Source organism: Giraffa tippelskirchi, chromosome 1 (genome assembly GCF_054371585.1).
Source record: "Giraffa tippelskirchi isolate mGirTip1 chromosome 1, T2T-mGirTip1v1.2.pri, whole genome shotgun sequence".
Lineage (NCBI taxonomy): Eukaryota > Metazoa > Chordata > Mammalia > Artiodactyla > Giraffidae > Giraffa > Giraffa tippelskirchi.
The window spans coordinates 212,794,428-212,819,334 of record NC_137275.1 but is presented as its reverse complement, the minus strand read 5'-3'; the positions used below and the strand labels follow the sequence as shown (position 1 = coordinate 212,819,334).

The 24,907-nt window shown below is 40.1% G+C and overlaps 1 protein-coding gene and 1 long non-coding RNA gene across 9 annotated transcripts in view; one reads left to right on the top strand and one right to left on the bottom strand.

Annotated features, from left to right (window-relative positions):
• LOC145520116 (uncharacterized) overlaps positions 1-24,907 on the top strand; it is a 525,123-nt gene that overhangs the window by 212,114 nt on the left and 288,102 nt on the right. For 3 of the 8 annotated variants that reach the window (XR_014064230.1, XR_014064231.1, XM_081525818.1), the window contains one exon: positions 3,537-3,697. The exons of 4 other annotated variants lie outside the window; for them this stretch is intronic. The gene's annotated coding sequence lies outside the window, so the exon portion shown is untranslated. Of the gene's footprint in view, positions 1-3,536; positions 3,698-24,907 lie in introns of those variants that run through there. One more of the 8 variants, XR_014064239.1, reaches the window with a different exon arrangement.
• On the bottom strand, positions 1,762-7,299 carry LOC145520134 (uncharacterized). Its single transcript, XR_014064246.1, has 2 exons — positions 4,427-7,299; positions 1,762-1,904 (listed from the first exon to the last, which is right to left on the bottom strand). It is a non-coding gene; the product is annotated as an uncharacterized LOC145520134 (long non-coding RNA).

Sequence of the window (24,907 nt, the reverse complement as noted above, 5' to 3'; positions counted from 1 at the left end):
GACAGAGGATGAGGTGGTTGGATGTCATCACTGATTCAGTGGACATGAGTTTGAGCAAACTCAGGGAGATAGTGATGGACAGAGAAGCCTGGCGTGCTGCAGTTCATGGGGTCACAAAGAGTTGGACATGACTTAACGACTGAGCAATAGTAACCCAAGACAGAAAGGTACAATGTTTAAGAGCATACACTCTGAAATGGAGCTGCATTCCTATCCAGAGTGAGCTTGGGTAAATCATTTAACATGTTTGATCCTCAGTTTCCTCATCTCTGAAATGGGGATGGTAATTAGTCCATAGTTCATAGTATTTGTAAGCATTAAATGAATGTAAAACATTTGGTGCCAGAACCAGGCAAGAGTCAGCCTATTAGTTATTAGTCAAGACACTGCCATTACCTAGCTTTGATTATGCATAGGGAATAGGGGAAAGCATTGTCTTTTGTACAATTGTTGGACAAGTTTTGGTGTTAATGTGTCTCCTGGTCTTCTTTTGCTTCTGGAACTCAAGATAACTAAATGCTTTAGGAAATAAATCTTTTAACTAACTTTTGGCCTTCTCAGCTTAGCACATCTCATAAGAAAATCCCCACACAGACACAGACTCTCCAATGCTACAAAAATATATCAGGACATCTATGTTTACCATCCATAGTAAACATCTATGTTTACCATCCATAGTAAACATCTATGTTTACTTTTTATCTTCCTTACTGCTGTGTATTAAATGGGAAAAGCCTAGAATGGTATAGTGGACATTTGTTGATTTGCCTCTCTAGCATCCATTGTCCCGTCTTCCTTCTCAAGGGCTCCTGATTTTCTGTAGGGTTTCATGTATTTCCACAGAAACTGCCTGTAACACTCTAGGCTTCAGGAAAAGGAATGCATACCTTCCCTTAGCTGCTATGATTGCTTTGAGGAAGGGGGATTTGTAACCTAAGTTATTCCAAGCAGAGTGAGTCTTGAGATTTTGCCAGGAATATTAGGGCAAAAACTTTCCTGCTGGATGTGGATGAAGAATCATCAGGCTCTTGCAATTATAGACAGCCTTCTTGCTACCAGGATGGAGGCTGGTTTTAGGGTGAAGGTAGAGAAAAGGATGAGAGAAGTCAGGTTCTTGGTCATATCATTAACCTGATCAAGCTTCCTTGAATCCAGAACCATTTCTTGACTTTTCTGTTACAGAAGTCAAAACTTACTTTTAATGTTAAAGCTTTGCAATTGAAAAATTCCCTACTGACTTAATTGGAGAAAGGCAGCTTGATTGTGCTCTGGACTAATTTTGCAAGACTTGTAACACTCAACTTTCGAATCTGTTAGTTGGGAGTTAAATGAGATTATGGAGGTGAAAGCATTTTTTTAAACTCTAAAGTAATTATAAACGTAAGTCTTTGTTGTGACAGTTTGACACTGATGTCATAATGGATGATTCTGTGTTTCTTTCATATCAAAGCCTTGTTTTGTTTGGCAGCTTGGGTTGACCCCCAAGCTATAGGCAACTGTCTATGACTGGCATTTTTACATTTCACCCTTGCAGGTTTTGGTAAGTGTTGGGGACTTGTGGATTTCATAGAGAACCTGATGGTTTGTCAAGTCACCATGAATTGGTTTACTCTTGTTAATAATGGGCTTCCCTGGTGGCTCAGTGGTAAAGAGTCTGCCTGCAATGCTGGAGACCCAGGTGTGATCCCTGGGTCAGGAAGATCCCCTGGAGAGGGAAATGGCAACCTTGATAATAATATCTATGATAGTCATCAGCAAGTAGTTTCTTATTCTTTATTTTTCCTTCACCTGGATTTTGAGGTTTTAAGTCAAAGTTCTCTTTACCAGAGGATTACAACAATGTAATGATAGCATTGATGAGGTCACAAAGCATCCAAATAGCTCAATCAAAGGCAGGTAGGTATCTGTAACCCAAAAACCAAGAATTAGGGATAAGTGATCATTTTGTAGCATTATCCATCAAAAGAATTTTCTTGGTATGAGAAAAGAAAGGAAAGCTATGTTTACTGAGTAATCACCATATACCCATTACCAAATCATGCACATGCTTTCCTGTGGCATCTAAATTAATCTGGTAATAAACCTTCTATCCCATAGAAACTCTCTCTAAGCCCCAAACAATGTAACTGTCAGACTTGTAATGTCTTTCATGATCCAATGTGGGACAAAGTGGAAAGATGACCAAACTTGGACTCAGAGGCTCTAGATTCCATTCATTAACTTTCTGGGGCCTCAAATTTTCACTTGCTAAATAGACCCATTTAGACTACTGTGTCCCACTTCATAGGCTTTTGTGAGGATTAAATTGGACTGCAGATAATAAATTGTAATATTCTGTATATTATTATCATTTTTATTAATGTCAGATAACAGTAAACCTGTGACCACTTAAGTTAATTTTCATTTCAGTTGCTATGTCTCAGTGTTTGACTTGGAAATTTTGTTTAAAATAATTCTTTGCTTTCTTGTTGCCAAATGTGCAGAGCAATAAAAATATAAAACTCATTACAGCAAAACACAAAAATATCATATGTAGGATTATTTCCTCTAAAAGTTTCAGACAATTCCTTCTGAGAATAATACCCATCTTGAACATACATGGTGTTATCCAGTTGTATAAGAGTATAAGTTTTGTGGAATATTATGACATATTGTAAACACATTAGATGAAAAAATACATGTCCTTTTGGATACAAAAGATATGGATTTATTTAACTTATTTATAGAATTACGCTCATGCAAAGCCTCTGGGAAGTTTGAATAATGAAACAAGATATAAAACAACAAAAATGTATAAAGGGAAAGCTCCAATTCCATCACTGGTTAGAAGAACTTCTAATCCCATCTGATACTAAACTAATTAAATGGCTATTCCCTGAGTTACATGCTCTTATACTAGGATAGTATTAATAGTTTCCAAAGAGTTCATTCTAGTGTTCTAGATCAATGATGCTCAAAAGAAATATGATGCAAGCCACAAACCAGAGCACATATATAATTTAAAATTTTCTAGTAATGACACTAAAAAAGTAAAAAGAAACAGGTAAAGCTAATTCTAAAAGTATATTTTATCTTAGCATGTAATCAACATAAAAATTTCAATGAGGTGTTTGTATTTTTTTGAACTAGGTCTTCAAAATCTGGTGTGTAAAAAGCCTTATATCACATCTCAATTCAGACAGCCACATTTCACATATGCAATAGACTGATGTGACAAATGGCTGTTGTACTGGACAGTAGAGCTCTAGCTTTCAATGAAGGTGATTTTTAGATTCAGAAAGACCTGGGTTTGAATGCCTGTTTCATCATTTATTTCCTGTGTGACTTGAACAAGTTACTGTTCTGCAGAACAGTCATTAAGACTTAACATGAGAAAAGTCACATGAAAGAGTACCTCTCCCATCATCTGATCCCTAGTAGGTAGGTGATCAATAAGGGTTAGTTCTCATTCCAGATTTTCAATATGGAGGTGGAAGGTGGCTTGGGAGAAAGGCAGAAGCATTAGAAGGAAACCTAGATGAATCTTCTCATTCCAGGCAAAGCTAGCATGGATGAAAGGGCTGAAGGGTGGAGGTGCTGAACTGAGTGAACAGATGGAGACCTGACTGGCATTTCCAGATTAGTGCTACATGGTTACTACATAGTTACTCAGAAAGCTGAAGCATCTATCTTCTCTGTGCTGGCCTAGAATATTAAGGTATGTAACCCTTTTGAAGAAGAGCTGTCAAGGAATGAAGAAATGATCCAAAGTCATGCCCTAGAAGGAATGATTGAAGGAGGTGATTGATGTATTTTCATTGGAGATGAGGGCGGGGGAAGGGAAGAGATAAGAGAGAGATGAGACTGGGGTAGAAAATGGTTTTATCTTTAAATAAACCAGGTTTGTCTGGCCATAAGAGTCAGAACTATTGTGAAAACTACAGAGAAGAAGATTCGAGCTCAACAAGAACTTTTTAACAGAGATGCTTTGAAAATGGAATGAGTTGTCTTGTGAGGTAGTATTTTATAGAAGACAAGATATCACTTAATTACTTGGAGGGATACTATTAATATGAGGAGAATCAAATGAGGCAGCACATATAAAACACTGTGATTTACTATATATCATTATCATTATTGGCTTCCCTGGTGGGTCAGGCAGTAAATAATCTGCCTGCAATGTGGGAGACCTGGGTTTGATCCCTGGATTGGGAAGAATCCTTTGGAGAAGGGAATGTTAAGTAAATGCAGTGACCACTTAACACAGGTATCATTAGACTAGATGAACTCTGAGGCCCTTTCGGTTCTTGGAGTCTCTAAATCACTCCTCCTTTCTGGGCACTACTGCCTAATTACCCAACATTGGACTTGACGCTTCTTCAAGGACATGACACATTAGGAATTGAATATCCATTCTTTGGTTCTGACTATGGGAAGAGTGTCTTACCAAGAATCAAGGTGAGTTTCTCTTTCAGTCCCTTCCACGCTGGCATCAGTTGTCTCTTTGTGTGACAGGGCCTGGAGGAGTTGGAATGCTGTCCTACTTTGATAAATGTTAGTCGCTCAGTTGTGTCCAACTCTTTGTGACCCCACTGGCTGTAAGCCACCAGGCTCCTCTGTCCATGGGATTTCCCAGGCAAGAATACTGCAGTGGGTTGCCGTTTTCTTCTCCAGGGCATCTTCCTGACCCAGGGATCGAACCCAGGTCCCCTGCATTACAGGCAGACTCTTTACTGCTGAGCCACCGAGGAAGCCCCATCCCATTTGGGGCTTCTCATCGCACAGTCAGTCTTGACATTCGCTTCCACCTTGCTTTCTGGGTGCCAGTTTCTCCCAGTTTTCTTTCTGACTTTTGTGCTGGACGGTACAGCTCTAGGTTTCAGTGAGGCTGATTTGGGGATTCAGAAAGACCTGGTTTGGAATGCCTGTTGCATCATTTATTTCCTGTGTGACTTGAACAAGTTACCATTCTGCAGAACTGTCATGGGACTTAACGTGAGGTGAGTCACGTGAAAGTGTACGTCTTCCAGCACCTGGTCCCTAGTAGGTAGGTGATCAATAAGGGTTAGTTCTCTTCCTAGCTTTTCAAAATGGAGGTGGAGGGTGGGTTGGGAGAAACCGCCTTGTCGCTTCCTGCTCTTCAACTATAGGAGATTTTGTAGGGTCTGATCACCGCCACCTGCTCTCTCTTCCCCCTCTCTCCACCTTTCCCTGGTGATGCGATCTTTTCTCTCAGCACTGCTCTTGACTCCCACATCTTTTCCCTCCAGCTCAAGTGTCCTCCTTGAGCTGCCTTCCTGATGTCCTCCCTGATGTGTCACAGGCTTCTCTAACCCAACATGCCATACCTGAACGGTTGTTCAGCCTGCTCACCTTCCTTGGCTGCCCATCATCTGCTCACTTGCCTCATTCAGACCCTGTGGTTTGTTTCTTCTTCTCCCCGCCCCCTACAACTAGTCCATTACCAGCAACTGTGGGTTTGAGCCCGTCTACATTTATGCTCTTTTTCTTCTCTCACCTGGGCTATTCTTGTCTTCTTGACCCAGTGCACACACTACTTTCCAACACTAAGAGCTTAAGGTTTTATAGAAGGGCCTCAGGTGCTATTGTGGGGCTGAAAAGAGGCCATATAGCATGACTCCTGATCCTGAATTACTGCTTCTACCAAAGCAGATCTGCTTTGGTTTGTTTCATTTCATTAAGCTTCCACTTAAGATTTGACTTGAAAGAAGGATCCTGGTATAAAAAAATAAGCAGGAAAAGCATTCTTTTATGGACTTTCCTACTTCTAGGCTTTTCTCCTCCTATGCCATATTCAAAGCGCACAAAAGAGATTTTTCTGAAGTGGAAATACAGTCTTGCCATAGCAAACTTTAAACTGCTTCCTTAAATCCCACTACCTGCAGGGTAAATGTCAGCTTTCATTCTCAGGCTTTTATGATGATTCTTGCCTGTCCCTTTACCTTTCTCTAATACTGTCCCTTGTCCTCCCATAGTCAGATCATTTTCAATTCCCCTGGAACACTAAAACACTTGCTCTCACAGTTTCCTTTCTTGGGAATTACTCCCAGCTGCCATCTGCCTGGTGAGTTCCAGCTTCTCTTTTAAGGTTTGGTTCAAGAATCACCTTTTCTTTGAAGCTTTCATAATTGCATAAGTAGAAATGACCCCACTTTCCATAGCTTGTGTACAAGTTACCATAACCTGTAATGTTCTGAGTGTTTTACTTGCCTTTCTCCATGATTCTACCATGAGCAGGAAACGTGGCTGTCTTCATTGTGTTTGTCCATTAACCACCAAAGGGCTTGGCCTGCAGGGGGTGCTCAGAAACTGTTGACTGTGAATAGTGTTAGTTGCTCAGCCCTGTCTGACTCTTTGGGACCCCATGGACTGTAGCCCATCAAGCTCCTCTGTCTATGAGATTCTCCAGGTAAGAATACTGAAGTGGCTTGCCATTCTCTTCTTCAGGGGATCTTCCCAACCCAGGGATCAAAACCGGGTCTTCTGCACTGCAGGCAGAGTGTTTACTGTCTGAGCCACCAGGAAAGAAGGCTTAATTAAATCTTAAGAAGCAAAGCTGTGCAGATGAGCTGGTGCTAAGCCCCTAATGGGAGGCCAAGGGTGGCATTTTTTCTATAATTTCTATAATTTTCTATAATTCCATGTTGTAAGTGGAATAGATAGTAACCAGCAAACATTCTGCTGACTACACATTAGTTTATAAATGCACTTACTTCTGTGGACGTAAAGCAATCAAATCAGCTTCTGTCTAGTCTCTCCAAATTTGACTTTTGGATAATGTCTATTACCAAAAGCAATGGTTAGAAAATATTATTTGTACTGAACTTTGTGGCTACAATCTGTTTTACTTTCATTATCTTGTTTGATATTTACAGCAATCCTGTGGGTCATGCAGGGCAGATATTACTCCCATTTTATAGACGTGTGGAACCAGATTCTCAGATGTCACCTGAGTTTCCCAAAGTCATACAGTTGTTAGTTAATAGAGCCAGATATTTAAGTCTTCATTTCAAAGTCAGTTGATCATTCATGTCTATTTGAGGGTCCCATTGCCACTTAAAGGAACACCCTCCTGTTGTATTGAACATGATAAATAGGTCCTTAGGATCAGATAAAAATTCTTATTGACATACCTGTCTGACAGCTGGTCATCAGGAGAATGGAGTTTTTCATTATCTTACTTACTGGCTCCCTCATTTCTTCCCCCGAGGCTTCCCCATGTCAAGTTGCCAAAACTTGCAATGGTCACTGAAGTTTGTTGACAAAGATAGTCCTTGTCTAGCTGTCAACTTTACATCCTCTGGGTTTGCCAGGTGAGCGCAACATGCAAGGAAAGGTTTTGTTGTGGTCTGTGACTCACTGCACTCCCTCTTCTGCCACTCCCTGGGTGCAGGCGATTACAATCTGCCCATTACACAACTTTAGAATATCTCTGGGTGAACTGGCAGATGATGTAAAAAACTCCAACTGACTGAAGGTTCAGCCACTGCTACATGAATCAAAAGGCATACTACCATAGGAGAGTTACTCTAATCTCATCTGCAGATTGCTTCTGTCACCATCAAGAGATTTAGTGGAGGCATTTACTACTGAAGGGAAATGCCTTCTTTTAGGTGGTTCCATCTCCGAAGTCTTGGAATGTCGTTTGGAAGAAGGGATATGAGTAGGACAAAGGGCCCTTCTCACTTGTTCGGAAGTAGCTCAGTTCAAGTTCTGTTGATGAGAGGTGTCGTCCTCTTGGTTTGCTTCAAGACTTCTCCATGTGCTCACAGTTTAAGTCATTCTCCTCAAAAGGACCTCAGAGGGTCAGTTTTTTCGGGGAGGGAATCACTGTATGAGGATAGCAAAAAGATTACTTGTGAATTACATTCAGTATGACATAAAGCAATTCAGTTTCTTGATAGATAGTATGTCTGTCATAAATCAAAAATTATGTATGAGTGGAACTGAAGTTTATTATAGTTGCCACTGTTAATTGCTACATTGTCTTCAAAAGGTCTCTAGTAAAATTTGAGGGCTGGAGAGGTGAAGGGAATTAGTGTCTGGTCTGTTGAATGTCCTTTCCTTCATCTTCTCTGTTTCATGAACTCATTCATTGGCTGCTGAATAAGGTCCTGCCCTAAGCCATGCTCAGTGTTAGATTCCTGGGAGTCCACAGTGATGAATAAGGCACAGTCCATGTTCTCAGAAAGTGTTTAGTGTAGTGAGATGACCTAGGAACAGATAGTTGTAATACACTGTCTAGGGGCAGAATTTGATATATCTGCAAGGTGCTTTGAGAGTAGAGAGGGACAGCTCCTAGCTTAGGGAGTCTAGGAATGTTTCTTAGATGAGGACATGACACTTGAAATGAGTCTTAAACAGAACTCCCTTGGATTTGTGCAGGAAGGGCGACTGCCCTGGGTTCCAAGCTTTAGAGGGCTCCACTCTGGCTTTCTTCTAGCTCCCCATGAATGGCTGAACTCTGAATTTTTTGCTCAGACAACTCAGAGCCTGCTTCTAGATCCTGTGTGGGCCTCTTTCTCTGGTCCATTCTCCCTTTAGCTTATTGCATCTTTAGGTGACCTCCTAGACCTGAAGGGTAGTCCAAGAGTACTTGTTTTAGGGGAGTGGGGATGGAGTTTGGACATGTGGGTTGGGGCAACCACTTATGTGCATAAGAGACTTCTCACCCTGTAGGTAAGATCCATTTCAGGGGAAGAGAAGTGTGCAGGCCAGAAGCTGGGACAAGGTTCTGTTTTCTCTGGGTCTTCCAATCTTACATAGATTCCCTGCAGAGTGTTTGAAGCCTACACTTGAACCTGGCCTTCCACATTGTTGAGGGTATATTTTCAAGATGGGAAGAGAGTGACTATTTTACTTAACAGGAGGCTGGCTTGACTTATAACTTTTCAGTAGTTGAGTGAAGTTGCTCAGTCATTTCTGACTCTTTGAGACCCTATGGACTGTAGCCTGCCAAGCTCCTCTGTCCATGGGATTTTCCAGGCAAGACTACTAGAGTGGATTGCCATTTCCTTCTCCAGGGGATCTTCCTGACCTAGGGATCAAACCCGAGTCTCCTGCACCACAGGCAGATTCTTTACCATCTGAGCCACCATGGTAGTATAGACATCTGCAAATCAGACCTCTGTCTGATTGACCTGGACTCTACAAACGTTAAGGGCCAGATCTTATGATCTTCTTATGAGTGTGGTATCTCCAGGCTGTGCATTGGTTTAGGTTCACTAAGCCTTAGAGAGTCTAAGCTTCCAGGGGCTCCGTTTAGTGGGGACACAGGCAAATGTCCAATCACAGTAAGAGTATGCTGTAAGAGAGGTCTGTCCATGAGGCACAGAGAAGAGAGACATCCATTTGACTGGACTGATAGGAAGTAGGAACTTTTTGACATGAGCCTTAAAATATAGATATGTGAGTCTGGTATAAGAATGAGGGAAGAAATTTCAGACAGAAAAGGTGGAGACATAACAAAGTATGGGAAAAGGAAAAATAGTCCAGCATTGTGGGAGCTGTGAATAAGAAGGGGAGGCCAGGGCCTGGATCCTGAGAGGTCTTACGAGTTAGGCTGAGGAGGCTCTTATCCCATAGACCAGGGGGACCTCTCCAGGCTTCTAAACACATGGGAGACTAGAGTGATGAGATTTCCCTTTTAGAAAGACTCCTCTGGCAACTGAGTGCAAGCAGATTGATTGGAGGGGCCAGTTTCAGACCTCAGCCTCATTGCTCAAAGACTGTTCTTTTATGAGCACATATTTCACCCATTAGACTTTTGTTGTACTAGCTCAGTGACTTGCCTCCCAGCTATTCATTGGGAAAATTTTTTGAGGAGGCTTTTAAAAAGCACCAATGCCAGCCCTGGTCCCAGACCAATTAAATTAAAATCTTTGGGGCTTAATTGCCTGTAACTTTCAGATACATCCCAGATAATTCTGATGCATGCTGAGGACTGATAACCACAGTGAACTATTTCAATTTGCCACCCCAAGGATGGGTGTGAACTAGTTATATTTAGGAGGTGAGTACTAGCACTGTGCTCCCCCTCCTATCTGCAAATTTTTCTTTCCCTGTTACTTGCACTTTGAAGATTAGAGAGGTATTTTGAATATCCCTGATTTTATTGTAGGAAAACCAACTTCTGGTTTGAGGACTACATGGATACCCTCCATCGTGATCCACAAGTTCTTAACGGTTGCTTCCTTTTCCCACTTGGAAATGTCTCCCTGGGCAGCAGAAGCTGGGAGTGAAAATCACCTACTTGATATTCTTTGGGGATTTGGCAACTTAGCTGTTTCATGCCTCTCCACAGATAGATTATCTTCAAATTGGTTGCCTTGTTTTTCAAAGGAGTGCTTTACTCTTTGGGCTTAATGGGATGTCCTTGCGTGCCAAAGCTCATGGAGACAGTTTGATGACAAACTGCCTTCCACGTACCTGTGCAGGAGGGAGTAATGCGTCAGGTTGGTCACAGAAGAATGTTCCAGTTCTGTGTGAACTGAACTGAACCTTAAGGGAAGTGGAGTGGTTGTTCCCACAGGCGGAGCATCATGGGTATGACTGCTCTGTTCGAAGCTCCCATGAGCCCTGTGCTTCTCTGTACACTACACTTAGATAATCATTGCCCTTGGGGCTTAGGTCACGGGAGCAGGCTTTCCTAGAGAAAATTCCTACTTTGTCCCATGTCCCAGCACAGACAAGTACTGTAGAGCGGGGAGGCATAGGAGCCAGAGTTTGGGAGATGAAGTAGGTGCTGATCCACCATATCTGGCACTTTGAATATATTAGGAAGATGGATAATTAGAAGACATTCCCAGGGAACTGGGCTATCCCAGAGAGCAGGCTGGCCCCTTAGTGCACAGTGCTGATACCTACATTTCCTTCCTGTCCCAAAGGATGTTGTCTAGTGAAGGATGTCATTCCCTGCATAGCAGCAGAAGTCTCTGCAAGATCAGAATTCAACAAGAGGGTTTAATTAAGTAACCTAGAAAGTCTCTTCCAGTTTCAAGGTTCTAGAGCTCTCTGAGGGAACTCGTTCAGCTTCAGTACCACTTCTCCCACCTAATGCCAGCTGTGCCCATGGAGGTTGTGATATTTGCTTTTGTCTATTAGTACCAAGAGTCCTCTCCTTGTGTTGTTCCTCTGTGCTGTTGAATCAACTTATTGCAACATGTGGGTGGTTAAGTTCCTTATTTCCCCCATTTTATTTCAAACCATTTATTTTTATGATTTATTGTTGTTAAGTCTCTCAGTTGTGTCTGACTCTCTGTGATCCCATGGACTGCAGCATGCCAGGCTTCCTTGCCCTTCACTATTTCCGAGTTTGCTCAGACTTATGTCCATTGAGTTGGTGATGGCATCCAGTCATCTCATCCTCTGTCATCCCCTTCTCTTTCTGCCTTCCTTCAATCTTTCCCAACATCAGAGCCTTTCCTAATGACTTGGCTCTTCACATTAGGCGGCCAAAGTATTGGAACTTCAGCTTTAGCATCAGTCCTTCCAATGAATATTCAGGGTTGATTTCTTTTAGGATTGACTGGTTTGATCTCCTTGAAGTCCAAGGGACTCTCAAGCATCTTCTCTAGCACCATAGTTCGAAAGCATCAGTTCTGTGGTGCTCAGTCTTCTTTATGGTCCAACTCTCACATCCATACATGACTACTGGAAAAAACTGTAGCTTTGACTATACGGACCTTTGTAGGCAAAGTAATGTCTCTGTGCTGTAATATGTTGGCTAGGTTTGTCATATCTTCCCTTCCAAGGAGCAATCGTCTTTTAAGTTCATGGTTGCACTCACCATCTGCAATGATTTTGGAACCCAAGAAAATAAAGTCTATCACTGTTTCCATTTTTCTCCATCTATTTGCCATCAAATGATGGGACCAGATGCCATGATCTTAGTTATTGAATGTTGAGTTGTAAGCCAGCTTTTTCACTCTCCTCTTTCACCTTCATCAAGAGGCTCTTTAGTTTCTCTTTGCTTCTGCCATTAGGGTGGTGTTATCTGCATATTTGAGGTTATTGATATTTCTCCCTGCAAGCTTGATTCCAGCTTGTACTTCATCCAACCTGGCATTTCACATGATGTAGTCTGCACATGAGTTAAATAAGCAGGGTAACAATATACAGCTTTGACGTGCTCCTTTCCCAATTTGGAACCAGTCTCTTGTTCCCATGTCTGGTTCTAACTGTTACTTCTTAACCTGCGTACAGATTTCTTAGGAGGCAGGTAAGGTGGTCAGGTATTCTCCATGTCTTTAAGAATTTTCCAGTTTGTTGTGATCCACACAGTCAAAGGCTTTAGCATAGTCAGTGAAGCAGGTGTTTTTCTCAAATTCTCTTGCTTTTGCTTTGATCCAGTGGATGTTGGCAATTTGAATCTGGTTCCTCTGCCTTTTCTAAATCCAGCTTGTACATCTGAAAGTTCTCGGTTCACATACTGGTGAGGCCTAGCTTGAAGGATTTTGAGCATGACTTTGCTAGCATGTGAAATGAGTGCAATTGTGTGGTAGTTTGAACATTCTTTGGCATTGCCCTTCTTTGGGATTAGAATGAAAACTGACCTTTTCCAGTCCTGTGACCACTGCTGAGATTTCCAAATTTGCTGGCATATTGAGTGCAGTGCGTTCAGAGCACTGTCTTTTAGGAATTGAAATAGCTCAGGTGGAATTCCATCACCTCCACTAGGTTTGTTCATAGTGATGCTTCCTAAGGCCCACTTGACTGCACTCCAGGATGTCTGGCTCTAGGTGAGTGATAACACCATCATGGTTATCTGGATCATTAAGATCTTTTTTTGTATAGTTCTTCTGTGTATTCTTGCCACCTCTTCTTAATATCTTCTGCTTCTGTTAGGTCTATACCATTTCTGTCCTTTATTATGCCCATCTTTGCTTGAAAATGTTTGCTTGGTATCTCTAATTTTCTTGAAGAGATGTCTAGTCTTTCCTATTCTATTGTTTGCCTCTATTTCTTTGCATTGTTCACTTAGGAATGCTTTCTTATCTCTCATTATTCTTTGGAACTCTGCATTCAGATGGGTGTGTCTTTCCTTTTCTCCTTTGCACTTCACTTCTCTTCTTTTCTCAGCCATTTGTAAGGCTTCCTCAGGCAACCATTTTGCCTTTTTGCATTTTTTTTCTTGGGGATGGTTTTGTTCACTACCTCCTGTGCTGTTACTAACCTCCATGTGTAGTTCTTCAGGCACTCTTTCTATCAGATCTAATCCCTTGAATGTGTTTCTCACTTCCACCGTGTAATCATAAGGGATTTGATGTAGGTCATACCTGAGGGGTCTAGTGGGTTTTCCCACTTTATTCAATTTAAGTCTGAATTTGGCAACAAGGAGTTCATGATGAGCTGCAGTCAGCTCCTGGTCTTGTTTTTTGCTGACTGTATAGAGCGTCTCCATCTTCAGCTGCAAAGAATATAATCAATCTGATTTCGGTATTGACCATCTGGTGATGTCCATGTGTAGAGAAGTCTCCTCTGTTGTTGGAAGAGGGTGTTTGCTATGACCAGTGTGTTCTCTTGGCAAAACTGTATGAGCCTTTGCCCTGATTCATTTTGTACTCCAAGGCTAAACTTGCCTGTTACTCCAGGTATCTCTTGATTTCCTACTTTTGCATTCCAGTCTCCTATGATAATGAATTTTGAATATATAAAACTGGTAAACAAGGAGAGTATAAAGAATAAAATAAAGGTTGCTCATTAAACCCAATGATAGATAATTCTATTATATACATATCCTTCCAATCATTTTAAATGTGTATGTAAATATGTATTAAAACAAAATCAAGATTTATATAACATTTTTTATTCTGTCCTTTAAATATACTATATCATATTTTTCCTATGTCATCAGTTATTTTTGAAATGATTAAAATACATTAACTATATAATTCAAAATAGGGAATTATAGAGAAAAATAGGGGAATAAAGGCAAACAAAAAAATAGCCAGTGATAATTACTATTAGCTTTTTAGGTTTTATCTATATATGTATATATATATTTTCTGTGAACAATGGATCCTATATATACACATAATAATAAGTGCATATGGGAAAAGTTCAAGCATTATGGAAAAGTATAAAATAATGAGTTTCCCTTTCCATTCCCCTGACTAGGCTCCTGTCTCTGTTTTTATATATATATATATATATATATACACACACACACACATATATATGTATGTATAATATCATACTTAAAATATGTCTAATAATTACCATTGTTCATAGTTTTTTTTAAAGATATGTATGTATATAAAAGGCTTCCCGGGTAGCTCAGCTGGTAAAGAATCCACCTATAAGGCAGGAGACCCCAGTTTGATTCCTGGATTGGGAAGTTCCCTTGGAGAAGGGGTAGGCTACCCACTCCAGTATTCTTGGAGTTCCATGATGGCTCAGATGGTGAAGAATATGCCTGCAATGCAGGAGACGTAGATTTGATCCCTCGGTTGGGAAGATCTCCTGGAGGAGAGCATGGCAACCCATTCCAGTATTCTTGTCTGGAGAATTGCCATGGGCAGAGGAGCCTGGCGGGCTATACAGTCCATGGGATCGCAAAGAGTTGTACATAACTGAGTGACTAAATGAAATAATATATGTAGCTATATGTCTTTATTTCCACAAATGAGATATTTGTCATGCTGTATTTTACCATGATTTTTCCATGTCAGCATTTATAGATATACCACTTTCTTTTTAATACATGTGTGATATGACTGTACTGTAATTAGGTCACTTAACCAGTCTGCTTTGTTTGAAATCTATGTTGTTTCAAGTTTGTTTAGATTGTGCTGTCATCACAATGCAGTAATAAAGATCCTGTACACATATTTTTATGTATTACACACATACACACACATATGCAGGGCCTTGCTTTGAAAATGATGTTTTCAGATCTTTTTCTGTTCACTCAGTAATCCAAGACCATTTTTTTCTTGTTAATAAATCTGCTTCTGTAATATCTGTAAAACGATTGAATTGGATCCCATTAGACAAATAAACCATAATTTATTCACCCAGTTTCCTGTTGCTGGATATTTAAATGTACACCTTCCTCTTCCTCCTTCCTTCTGTTTCTTCCCTCCCTCCTTTCATTTATTTATTTATTACTCCCTTCCCCTCCCTTTCCTGCCTTTCCTGTCCTCTCCGCTCCCCTCCCTCTGTCTCTCCCTTCCATCTTCCTTCCCTCCTTTCCTTCCTTCTCTTCCAACTTTTATTTCCACAATTTAAATATCTGGAACTACATTTGCCAAATGAATATATATATTCATATACATAAATATGTATATAGTCATCCAAATATATATAATTACAAATAGTCACATTGTGGTTGAGAACATCATATCAATTTAAACTTCTGCCACCAATATTTAATCATGCCCATTTCTCTATATCCTCACATCTCCCAGTTGAATGCTCTTTAATATTTTCTAAATTATGGTTGATAATCATTGTGTTTAACATTGCATTTATTTAATTAATAGTGAGAAATATTTTTGTATATTTCTTGATATTTGTATTTCATATTTTGGACCTGGTTACTCTTCTCTGCCCATTTAAAACACAGAGGGTTGTTTTTCTGTTGATTTATAAGATTCATATTTTATGAATGGTTATGTTGCCATAACTATTCATTGCAGATATTTCACCCGAGACATTGTCTTTTAGCTTTACGGTGGTTGGGGTATACAGAAAGTTATTAACAAAAGTTTTAAATCAATTTCATCCTTTAGGTTGTGATTTTGAGTGCTGTGTTTAGGAATATCCTCCTCTTTCTAAGAAATACATACATTGATATATGCTTTGTTCACATTTAAATCATTAATCCATTGTGTATATTTTTCCAATTTATTTTCCAGTTAATACTATTCATTAAAGTTTTTCCTCTTCTGATTTGAAAGGTTACTTCCTGATCATGGTCTAAAATAAACTTGAATTTGGTTTTGAACTGCCTATTGCTTTCTGTTGATCCACCTCCTTATTTCTGTACCATCACCATCTATTTATTTGTCTTCCCACTGGAGAATATTTCATCATCTCACTGAGCAAGTTCTCTTCTCAGTTCTCTTCTGTGTGTGGATCCAAGAGGTAAAATTATAGCTAGTAAGAGGAAGCTACAAGAAGGCTCTTTATAGTAACTCAGTAACTGAGTTATTGAGAGAGAGAGTCCCAGTTGTAAAGGGGAAAATAGTTAGATGGAGGGATTATAACAAATTTAAAGCACCGTGAAAGACACACAAGCACCCAAGTGTGACTTTGCTCTTGAATAATTAAAATCATTGAAGAGATTTGAAAGGAGAACAGTAGTCTCCCTTTGTAAGAAAGTCGTATGCCAATTAGGTGTTCTGTGTAGAATTCTCTCTCACACTTCTCCTACCTGTTGCTCGCCTTGGGAATCTATGTGGTTCATAGAATTAAGGAAGATTAACTACTTTTGCTACCTTCTGGCACATACTAGTGCTCAGTATGTGGTAATTATTAAAGATGAATAGGCAAATTCAGAAGGAAGCCATCTCCCTTTCCCTTCCCAGGCGATGTGACGGGCACGTGGTAGGGGGTTTCTTCTCAGGCTTGAATGCGCACTGGAATCGCCTGAGGTTCTTGCTGAAGCAGTTTTTCATCCAGTAGGTCTAAGATGGAGTCTGGGTTTCTGCATTTCTAACAAGCTCTCAGGTGATACTGGTGCTGCTGGTCTGTGGACCGTATTTTTAGTGGCATGATTGTAGGGGTGATTCAATAGTTATAGTGGAGGCTGAGCTGAGTGATATAAGACCCCTTTCAGGCTCCAGAGTTTTTCAATCTGTGCTTGGACAGACCATTCACAGTTCCACAAATTGAATTAGCACCAGGGAGAGATGGTGGTAGTACATAATTTAAAAATTACATTGGCATTATTGCAATTTTTTAATAGGTGGTACTTATGTTACAAAATTTAAAAGACACATAAGGGTACTTGGAGAAAAATAAATTACCTTCCCAACCCTTGTTCTCTGGCCACCCTGATCCTTTCTACAGAAGCAATAAGTACTAGTTTTTTTTGTTTATTTTACTAGATGTAACTTATGCAAGTACACAGGCATATTTTCTTACTTTTCTGTATTTTTTATGCCATACTTTTTTCACTTGAAAATGTATTATAGTTATTTTAGTACAGACAAGGCTGCTGCAACTATAAAAATAACTGCATGCGGGTATTATAATCAAATCAAACAGTCCTCTGTTGATATGTATCATTTCTAAAACTTGACTAGTACATATGTTTCAGTGAACATGTCTCATTTCAAATGACTAGAATAAATTCCTAGAAGATGTATTTAAAATTTTGATGGATACTGCCATACTGTTCTCCATAGGTGTTTTGGCAATCCATAGTCAAGTCCTACCAGCCACAAATGGGATGTTTCTTTCCCCACACGCTGGCACACACAGTGTTACCAAACATTTTGATCTTGCCAGAGTGATAGATGATAAATAATATCTCACTGTGTTTTTAATATGCATTGTACACTATGAATGATATTGAGACATCTTAATAATTGTTCTAGGGGGGCATTCACATTTCATTTCCAAGAACTTTCTGTTCATCTTTCTTACTGATTTGTAGGAGTTCTTTATAAATTAAAGAAAATTAGTCATGTATTTGTGGAATGAGTTGCAGGCATCTTCCCCACATTGTTTTTCTTTTGACTCAAGAAGTCAGACATTATCAGTTTTATGTGGTCTCATTTATCAAGTTTTTTTTTTTGATGTGTGTGTGTGTTTTGTCCAACTTATAATCACCCTCTCCCCCACTTTGAAATATAAAGAGCTCTTATCCTGTGTTTACATCTTCTATTTTTATGTTTTAGTCTTTCACATTTAAATCTTTGATACATCTAGAGTTAGCTTCATGTAAGATGTGAGGTATGCGTCCAACTTTAGTTTTCTTTCCAGATACCTACCCAGCTGACACAACATCATTTATTGAATAATGGCCTCCATATATTCTCACATATATTTACATCTATTTCTGAACTTTCTACTCTTACTATTGATCCATCTGCTTTCGATCCTATCTCAAACTATTTTTAGTATCTTTTAAAACATTAAATATTTGGTAGGACTGGTCCCCACTGATTACTTTTCTCTCTTTTCCCTCCTAAATAGTAGAAGCAATAGAAGATTGCTCTCACTTGTTTATTTCCTATGTAAACTATAGAATATGCTTGTCTATACTTGCCTGGTTGAAAAAAATCCCATTAGTATTTTTATTGAAAGTGTGTTAAATTTATAGATTGATTTAAGACAACTTCATCCATTTGCTTACTTTCTCTTTGCCTCTGAGTAGCATTTTGGGGTTTTATGTATATAGATCTTAAAGATCTGCTTTCTTTATCTAGATTTTTTATTCCCATTTTTTTATTCCCAAGTCTATTATATTTTTTGATTATATTGTAAGTTATTTTTCTTTTATTATATGTTTTAATTGACTGTTATTATATGAAAGTTACTAGTTTCAGTATATTAATTTTGTATCCATCCATCCTAAATAAATTCTCTCTTTTTTTCCTTAAACATTTGTCAATTGCTTTTCTTGGATTTTCTAAGCAAATGATATTATCTGCAAGTACTCACAATTTTATTGCCTCTTTTCCAGCTTTTATATTTAGTACTTCTTTATTGTGTTGGTGAGTAGATTCAAAATAAGTATAAATATTCGTGGTGGCAAAGAACTTCCTTGTTGTATTTCTGACTTTAATGGAAATGCTTCTTTTACTGTTTTCCTTATAATCATGATGAGATTTTGGTTAAGATGCATATTTTCTAGTGTTGAAATAGCATCTCTCTGTTCTTATTTTAAATATTAAAAAAATTAAGTGGGTTTTGAATTTTTCAAGCACCTCTCCAGAGTTTATAAGGATCACATATGATTTTTCCCTTTGACCTACTTTTATGGCAAATTATATTACACTGTGTGTATTTGAACTCATCTTCCTTATGCCAAGTACTTGAAGGATTTCCTCTGTAAACTTCAGTGTCATTTTCATTACACTACCAGCTAGCTTTCTTTGAGGCCCAGGAGGCAGATTATCCAGAGTTATGTATCTGCAGTTAATTGATTTTCGCCCTTTCTACTCTGAGGTTTCCTGATGCAACTAAATGCGGCCCTGAGTTCAAGCGACATGGGCAATTTTTCCATCAAGTCTGAGTTCCCACTTTGTTCTTCAATGCTCAGCTAAAAAGAGGTGGAGAATGAAGAGTTGCTTCTTGAATTTCTATTTTGACAATCCAGTGGTACTGGGCTCCTTCCTGTTAATTATGTACCTGTTAAAAGACCATACTCAGTAACAAGACAGAAAACCGCTCTAGAAGAATAAAACTGACTTCCTTGGCAGGAGGCACTCAATATCAGTCCTTACATATGTGCTTGATCAGTTGCTTCACCACTAAGCAGTCATCCACAGCCAACCTCCCAACACTGCCTGGGGTGTGACTGACACCCACTGATTCATCTAGCCAGGGCCTGGAGATGTGGACTCAGCCAGGCTGGTCTGACATGTACCTCCTCAGCAGTTTCTCCAAGTGCCGAGTCAGCCCAAGTGCTGGTCTTTTGTGAGGACTGTGATCTTCCAGTATGGAGTCATTACTCCTCAAGTCTGTTTATCTCCCCATCTCATGCACAGACCCTGGGGCCATGATGCTTTTCCATAGGTGGCAAAGATTTCACCCTGGGAAGTGTCCTTTTTACAATGAGAGAAAGTGTCAATTCAGTATAATAGTCATTACCTTCCATTGATCAGCTCAATTTTGGCTGCAGGAGGGGAGAATGAAAAGATGAATATGACTGCCATTGCTTTCAGTTCAGTTCAGTTCAGTCGCTCAGTCGTGTCCGACTCTTTTCGACCCCATGAATTGCAGCACGCCAGGCCTCTCTGTCCATCACCAACTCCCGGAGTCTACCCAAACCCATGTCCATAGAGTCAGTGATGCCATCCAACTATCTCATCCTCTGTCGTCCCCTTCTCCTCCTGCCCCCAATCCTACCCAGCATTAGGGTCTTTTCCAATGAGTCAACTCTTCGCATGAGGTGGCCAAAGTATTGGAGTTTCAGCTTCAGCATCAGTCCTTCCAGTGAACACCCAGGATTGATCTCCTTTAGGATGGATTGATTGCTTTCAAGGAGTTCTTAATTTAAAAAGAGACCTGATTATATGATTGGAGCAAACAAGTGTTCCATGAATGTTGTAAACTAACCTTTTCGCCTCCAGTCTCCTCCTTTAATCCTTCTTTCGCCCAGCTTCCAGAGAGATCTTTCTAACATAAACCTAATAATGTCAGTCTTGGGTTTAAATATCTCTTCTTTGCTTTCAGGATAAACTTCAGATCTAACCTAACACAAGGCCCTTCAGGTGTGGTTTCAATCACAATGACCTGCCTCATCTACCTCTGTCCCAATTTATAGACAATAAAAGTACATTATCTGAACATAGCACACATTATCTGTATCTTTGGACAAGCTCTGTCCCCTGTATAGAATGCCCTCTCCTGTCCTTTTTATTTGCTTGATGATCTTCTCATTCCCAAGACTCAGATCTAATGTCCTTCTGGTATCCCTTTCCTGCATTTGGTTCCCCCATTTTTTTTCTAAGCCATGTTAATTTTTCTCCTTAGCATTTTCCACAACATCCTATAAGTCTTCTAGTCTAGTGGCTTTCAAAGTTGGAATTCCCCAGCTCTATTTTTTATATGCTTTGTAATGTAGCTAATATGTTGATACAATGATACACATGTGTGTGTGGGTGTGTGTGTGTGGGCACATGCTAAGTCGCTTCAGTTGTGTCGGACTCTGTGAGACCCTTTGGACTGTAGTCTGCCAGGCTCCTCTGTCCATAGGATATTCTTCATGATTAATAAATATATTTATACTGTGGTTGTGTGTTCAAAAGTTGTCTTACTGATGGGGTTAATAATCTGAAAAGTTTGAGGGTCATTGCTCTAATGTAATAGTTAGATCTAGGAAGCGCGAATGCTTTGTTATTTGCAGAAGTGCAGTAAAATTTAGTTGAATAAGTGAATGGCCTCTGTGTACCTATGTGAATAGAAGGAAATGATGATAAAAACTTTAAATGGGATATAAACAAGATTCTAAGAGTAGGAATATAATTGTGCATTAGTTCAGAAGTCAGAGTCTGACTTCAAATTATTTAAGAAAGATTCTTAGAGTCTGTTGTACTATCTAAGGTGTTATTCGGTTTTCTAAACCAGGGCTGGCAAACCTTTTCTGGTAAGAGTCAGATAATAAATATTTATCTTCTCAGGCCATAGTAGTATTTGCAACTACTCAGTCCTGCCACAGCTAAAGACAATATGTAAACAAATGGCTGTAGCTGTGTCTCAATAAAACTTTGTTCACAAAACCAGGTGACTGGTTGGTCTGGGGGTCATATTCTAGATGGCCAAGGAGTCTGTTCTAGGTGATGATTCCTAGTTTTTGTGATCATTCTATTATATGAAATACCTTTGCAACATGCCTAGCCAATGATTTTTTTGTTGGTTTTAGTTGTTATTAAATAAATGCTTAAAAATCTCCACAATGATTAGTTCTGATTTAGGGTCTTAGAAGAAAAGAGTTGAGTCTTTAGGTTTGAGTCCTTTAGACAGAGGAGGCAGTGGAGGCAGGGTCTGGAGATGGAATGATCAGGTCTAGGAAACAGTACATGTAAAGGTCCTGCTGTCCTGTTAAAGTGACCCTGGAAATTGCTGCAGCATCCCTGGGTAATAATATGGCAGAAATAGTGAGGGGTAAATTCTCCCTAAACTGTGAAGTAGCAACCTCCTTACCTATAGTGAGAATTGGAGAAATGGCATGTCAAACACCCACTGCCTGATTGTGTCCTATGACCTGCTGGGAGACATCTTTTGATCCTGGCCTCTACTAGCTGTCTGATGCCAAAACTACTGGCTCCTCTGTTTTACTGAACTGAACTTCCTTCCAGTCTACATGTTTAGGGCAATTTGCTTTCCATTCTGAGCTCTAGCCTGCCTCAGTACTTCTTGCTCCACCCCCATTGGATCAGAATCAGTCATCTTCTAACATCTGAAGCATGGAAGAAAAGGGGCACCTTGGCTGGGATTGTTTAAGGTGCCATCTGTGGAGCACCTGGACAGAATCACCTGGAAGTGACTATTAAAAATGGAAATTTCTGGGCTTCATCCAGAGTTCTGGAGTCAGAATCTCTGCTCTGGGGCCCATTTAAAACTAGGTTTCAGGTGGTTCTTACAGACCTGCTGCTCTTCCAGTTAGAGTATTAAAATTTTTTTTTTTTCCCAAGGCCTCCCTTTAGATTGCCTTATCTACCCTCTTAGCTCTTTGAAACCAGTGTCATCAGTGAAAGATGAAAAATTAAGCCAACCACTAGTTTGCCTATTTTTTTTTCCTACAGAAAATTCACTTTAAAAATAACAAATTGTGCAGTAATAAGTTTACATCTAAGTAGATCCTAAAGTTGCCCGACTCTTCTAACGTGTTTGATATCAAACAGCCCTGTCCCCAGGTAGAAGCTGCACGCAGAACTCCCCTGGTTAGAAAGCTCCTGCAGCACTTCTTTCTTTGCAACTTTCTGATTTGCTTTCCTAGGTGGTCTCCCTGGAAGGGAGACTTTACCTTGGATTTTTCTGGTTAGCACTGTCATGCACAGACTCCCTGATTAGAACCCTCCCACGGGTCCTTCCTTTCTCAGATCTTCCCTAATATCCTCTCTAAATCAAAAAATGGGGTTAGGCAGCCTCTGCTGACGTTATATCAGGCATTCTCTGCTTTGGTGATCTTTCAGTCAAGTCAGTATATCTATATGAAAATTCAATGGAATGTTGAGTTTTACCTATTATATATAAAAAGTTGTAGCCACCTATTTGTTCATGTATTGATACTATTTGCATCTAAACTTGCATAACAATGTATCAATCTAATCATTATGTTTGTGTGTATGTGTATATTTAATTATTTTCATGATTATGAATGTAAGAAATTCACACATTCGTGACCTCATTAATTGTAAAAATTTCTGGCAGAACTATTCTTTCTGTCTTTCAAATGAACATACTGAAGCACTGGAAAGTGAAATGATGTTTCCAGGTTCACACGACTGGCACTTTGTTGAGGTAGGGCTCATATGTAGAAATTCTTGAACCTGCAAAGTTGTTTTCCAGCTTCTCAGTTTAGGCCCCGGGTCCAATTCCACCCTGGACTCCCTATACAGATAGAATTAAAAACTTGAAGACACCCTGAGAGAAGAAATCATCGAATATTTTGTAAGAAAAAGCATGCAGATAATAAGATGGCTTGGGGTTCTGGCACCCAGGATCTCTTAGCTACAGCTGAGGCACAATTGTGTCTTTATAGACACACCTCTGGAAAAGCCAAAGTAACCACTAGATGGCAGTATATGAACATTAAAGGGGAAAAAGGCACCTACTCTTCATTTTGAATACCTTGAGTTGACCATGGTGAAAGCCTTGGCAAGGACATCCAGTTGGAACTAACCTTCCTAAGACAATGAATTCAGAGATCACTGTGACTTCGGGCTCCAGCCCAAGACACGATGGCCACATTTTGGTTTTATGAGAAGCTGAATCGGTGGTTCTCAGCCCCACTTGCACATGAAAATCATCTAGGATTCTGATTTCACTTGTTTTGAGGTGGGTCCTAGGCACCTGTATATTTTGTTAAAACTCCTCAGGAGCTCAGTTGTGTTCTCAGTGTCAGTAATCTGTGCTAGATGGAGGCCACCTGCCCCTGGGTTGCAAGAACCCAATCAAAGCTCCTGATGAAGCTCCAGGCACAGGGAGGAACACTGTGGCTGCAGGATAAAATGAGACATTAAGACATGGTCTCTGTACTCAGGAAGCCATAGTTGTAAAGGAGCTGAGATTTGAAATTTCAAATAAGATCTGCAGTGCAGTCCCTGATCAGCTGCATGCTTTTGAGTGTGTCACTTGACCACTCCATAGTTTACTTTATTTGGTGGGTTTTGATGGGGTTCCTCATTAGGAGAAGGAGGATGGTGAGCTATGTGCCTCCAAGGATCTATGTAGCTGTGTTCCAAAGGGCCACATCTTTACCCTGTCAAGTTCTGTGTATGCCTGGGAGCAATTTGGCTGTTTTGAAGAGAGATGGACTCCTTGGCCTGGCATTAGCTCAGCACTTCAGGCAGGACGGAGGGACCCTGCTGCTGCTGCTTTAGGGTCTGACTGTTCTCATTTGCGTTTTATTTCATTGCAGGGAAAATTAGTTGATGATGAAGCCTTTAAGACATACCCAAATTACATGTGCTTATTTTATAGAAATGTGTTCCAGACCAGTGGGACCAGGGGGATAATGGAGGGCATCTCCAAACCACAGAGGGTATCCCCCTGTTCTTACTCCTGTACTCTCACCTCTGTATACATAGCTTCAGCATACCGCTGGGATTTCCTCTAAGGAGGGTTCCTGTTCTGGGTTCTTGGCCTCCTTATAGAAATTGGTAAGAGGCCAGATAAGAAATTTGGGCAAGGCTTTATTGGGGCTCCTTCTGCAACAGGAGGGAATGAGAACAACAGGTTCCCTTGCTTGCTCCCTGAAAAGGGATAAGCTGGTTCTTTACATGGGGTGTGGGTAGGTGCAGGTCCAGGGGTCAGGCCAGAGGGGTGGCTTAGGTAGTTTGCCCACCCCTTTGGGGGTGTTATGTGCAGGGGCCATGAACAATAAGTACCCTGTTTTTGCTCCTGGCTCTTTAGAAGTGGCAATTAGGTTTTAGGTCTTTCTATACCTTCTTGTCCATAATTAGCCTCAATTGTACATGTACCCAATTATTTTTAGCCCCTTATAGTTTCTTTCTGTTTTGTGACTCAAGGGAACGTTTGTTCACATGCAAGCACTGCAGCAGAG